The following is a 4,525-nucleotide window of genomic DNA, read 5'->3' on the forward strand; positions in this document are numbered from 1 at the left end:
TATTCAATGTTTGAGTCAAATCTGAAACAGCTGTTATACTTCAAAATGTCTCTTTAAATATTTTTGTATGAACTCAATGAACGTGTCTGAAACATACCGCAACGTATCCTGTCATCTACACCTGATTTGAGGCCAAACCTTGATGCTCAACTCATATTCAGAATATAATCACATAACCGTATCATCCCTTCACTCAGAGAATGCCACTCGCTCCTGGTCAAGAAGAGATCATTATTCACGCTCCTTTGCATATTACCCAGAACTCTTTATGGCTTGAGCCCTACCTACCTCACCCAATGTTTCCTCCTGAACAGCTTTCTTGGCACCAGTAATCGCCCTCCACCAACGTTCTGTCAGTACTTACTTACAAGCTCTAATGCTTTGGTGGGCGAAATGTGTGTGCACAAGCCTCAACTCTCTGGAACTTTTGCCCTTTTAAATTGTCAGTATTTGTTTTGCTGAAAAACTAAGCATCATTTTTTTTTTTTTAAATAAACCTTTTTCAATCAGACTCTTTGCATTCCGGGATAAAGCATCTTGCACATCTGCCTAAAAAGAAGTGCATTTCAGCGCCAAGGCTGGTGGCCCAATACATTACTGTGCCACTGCTTTTCTTATTTCCATTTATTGTCCTTCTTAGGTCTCGACTACAGACAGTTTTAGGTGGCAGCAGGCAGAACTGTTGTTTTCAATATACACAGAGTGGGCTTTGGGTCAGGCGCTGCTCATGAATGGAGGGCTTTGTTCTCTATCTCAGTTCCGTGCTGCTGATTCCGTGAATTGTCCCGCCCAGGAGGGTTTCAGTCCCAGTGGCGGCCGCCGCACAACGAAGATCATTAAAAGTGACGCTCTGGTGGCGCAATGCCCTTGTAAATATGCCCCCAGTTGTTTGTTCCCTTTTCTTGAAATTAGCGCGTTTTGGTTATTATTTTCTTGTTAAGTATTAAATTAAAATGCAGCGCCGGACACCATTCACAGCATGGTTTCTCGCCTGTGGAAAAAAAATAACAACGTAATCTTATTTTCTACCGCACCTTTGGGCATATTTACACGGACATTGTGCCACGGAGTGTCACTTTTTACGACCCTCCAGTAACGCTCCTTTAATGCAAAGCCCTTCTCCATATGTACAAGGCAGTGCTAGAATGATCATGTTTTCCTGAGATATACAATAAGACTGAAAAGGTTTTCTATTCCTGTTCTAACTGCACATGCCTGGTATGAAGCATCTGTACTTTTCTGTTAAAATATATGCAAAAGGTATTTTTATTTTATTGTCAAAAAATGATTGCCAGCATATGGCCACCAAGGTTAGGCAGAAGTGTCTTTTCTTGTCTTATTTTGTAATTTTTTAGCAATATGCTTAAAATTAAAATACAAAGATAAATCCTGTATTAACTTGCCAAGACTACTGTCAGTGTTTGTTATTATATGAATGTAATTACAATAGCTCTTTAGTTACAAATTGTAATTGTGTCTTTAAAGAGCAACACATGTCTCCAGGTAGACACTTCACAATGCCTGAAGGCAGGCTGTATCGCATAGCGCTTGCAAATCTGTCTAGAAGTGGCAGGGTGAATGGGATACTGCCCAGTAATAAAAAAAAATCATGTTGGTCTAAGTAAACCATTCCCAAAGCGACACTATTTTCCCTCTGATTTTACTCTGCAAATTTATGTTTAAAATTGCTACGGCTAATTCTTTTTTTAAATGATGGGAACAGAAATGTCTCTAAAACTATGTAATACATGTTTTTTTTAAAATACTTTTTATTAACTCTGCTCAGTGACTCAAAAGATATACAGCAGTGCATAAATGGCATGTGCAAGGATAACCATACAAATGCATACAAAAACATGCAGTACAGTACCATAGAGCAACAATCGTCATCAATCCTATCCCCCCCATGGCTCTGTATTTACGACAGGGACCCCAGACCTTCTTCCATTTCTTAAAACTGCCCCTCGCCTTGTAGACAGTCTCCTCCACCCTCTGATACCAATCCAAGTCTCGCTGCCACTGTTCCCACTGTGGGGGTGCCTGTGCCCCCAAGCACTAGCAATATTTTGTTTGGCCACCCCAGCCGCCAAGGCCAACCAGATTTCATTGTATCTTGACCAGTCCGTCAGTCCCTTGATCATCAACTGGAGCCACCTAGCCTCCACTGGGACCGGTGAGCATACTACTGTTGCCATAGTCTGCGCCACCCTGGACCAGAACGGCACAATGTATGGGCAGTCCCAAAGGATGTGGAAAAAGGAACCCTCCTCCCCTGACAACCCCTCGCGCACAAGGGGGAGACTCCTGCCCCAAGCAAACAGGTGGGTGTGCGGGTAATACACCCGATGCAGGATTTTCAATTGAACCAGGCAGAACCAAATCCGTATTGCCATTTCGCGGGGGATCTGCAGGGCGTCCTGCCAGTCGCTGTCTTCAAGAACACCAATGTCTTCCTCCCATCTCGCTCTCAAAGACACCAGGGGGTCAGGCATATTGTTTACAAGTTTGTGGTAAATAGTCGCAGTGGGTTTCTCTAAGATAGGATCTAACAGGAGCCTGTCTTCCATGGGTGAGTATTCCGGGATTGAAGTGTCTGCACGTATATGTGTGCACAGGGCATACATGAGGCGCAGATAATGATAATGCTGGGAGTCACGCATTCGATATTCATTCTGGAGATAGTCAAAGGATCTAGGGGCGTACCCCTTCCATACATCTAACAGATAGTCGATCCCAATCAGTTTCCTGCCTTTAAAGACAGGTAAGGACCTCCAGTGGGCAACGTCCAATGCTAAACGTGCCAGATGCGGCTCAAGATTCTTCGCAAAGAACTCTGTCCTGTCCCTAGTGACGTACACCCCCAAATACTTAAATCCCTCACTGACTATCGAAGCAGGACACCGCATCGGAACTCGCGGGGATGGCCCCATAATGGGTAAATCAGTGTTTTGGCCCAATTAATCATGTAGCCAGAATAGCTACCAAAGAGCTCAAAGAGGTGGAGCGCCTGCGCCAATGAATGGTAAGGTCTGGCCATATAGGGGATGATGTCATCGGCGTACAAGGAAATACGCTCCTCCCACTCGTCGGTCAGAGCCAAGCCCCAAAACGACCTCTCTCTCCGGATCCAGTACGTCAACGGCTCCAGGGCCAAGGCAAAGAGGAGCGGGGAGAGAAAACAACCCTGCCTGGTACCCCGCCTCAGGGGAAACGTCCGAGACAACGCCCCGTTAACCCTCACCCTTGCCACCGGTTGTTCGTACAGGAACCCCACCCAACTGCAGAAGATAGGCCTAAATCCCAACCGCTGCAGGACCATGAATAAATACGGCCAATCGATGCTGTCATAGGCCATGGAGGCGTCCAGCGCCAATAATGCCGTTTGGGTGTCACCGATGTACTCCGTCATATAGAAGACTCCATAGAGCTGACGTAGATTATGCCTAGTACTCCTGTGGGCATAAATCCGGACTGATCCATATGGATCAGGTCAGGCAGAACCGAGAGCAGTCTAGTCGTCAAGGCTTTAGCCAACACCTTGGCCTCCACATTAAGGAGCGATATCAGACGATAAGACGAGCATTGGTCCGCCGGTTTCCAAGCCTTGTGTATAACTACAATAGTAGCCGAACGCTGGTTTGGCGGGAGCCTCCCCGCTTCCCTCGCCTCTAGGAACATTTGTCTTAGGGGTTCAATCACAACACTGGCTTGCCTCTTGTATATTTCAACTGGGAGCCCGTCGGGCCCCTGCACCTTCCCAGCTTGAGTGCATTAAGGGCCTCCCCCAGTTCCAGCACTGTGAGGTCAGCGTCTAAGCTATCGGTCTGCTCCTGGGACAGTGTAGGCAAGGCAAAGTCCTGCAGGAACTCCTCGCAGTCCGATTCCGATCTGGTGCATACCGGGGTGTAGACCCCTTCATAGTAGGATGCAAAGGCCTCTGCAATAGTGGCACCGGAGGACACCAAGGTTCCAGACTCGCCCCTCGCCTCCATCACCCAGGATCGCTCCCGGTCCCTGCGCTCGAGCCAGGCCAAGAGCTTCATACTCTTATCCCCGGCGCCGTATACCCAGTGTTGCATGGCGAGGGAATAGGCCCACGTCTCACCCTCCACCAGCGCTCGGAGTTCTCTTTGCTTGAGAGCCAGCTCGTGACTATGCTCCACCGAGGGGGCCACACCCGTCTCTCATTTGAGTGCCTCAATTTCCGCCTCTAGTTGCACAATTCGAAGTGTCTCTTCCTTTTTATGGGCCCCAATTAGTGCCTGGGCCTGTCCCGTCAAGACTGCTTTAAAAGCCTCCCACAGGGTTACTAGGGAATCGACCGATCCCTAGCTCTCGGCGAAGTACAGTTGGAGCCCTCACGGAACTTATCCGCTATAGAATCGTCTTTGAGGCGTCATGAATCAATCCTAGGAAAGGTCGACCTGGTCGTCACCGCCCTTCTAAGAGTAACCCCCATTGGCGAATGGTCCGAGATTCCCTGGGCCATAATGCAGGAGTCCACAAAGTCGCCCAGTTGGTCTCC

Source organism: Lissotriton helveticus, chromosome 2_1 (genome assembly GCF_964261635.1).
Source record: "Lissotriton helveticus chromosome 2_1, aLisHel1.1, whole genome shotgun sequence".
NCBI classification, from domain to species: Eukaryota; Metazoa; Chordata; class Amphibia; order Caudata; family Salamandridae; genus Lissotriton; species Lissotriton helveticus.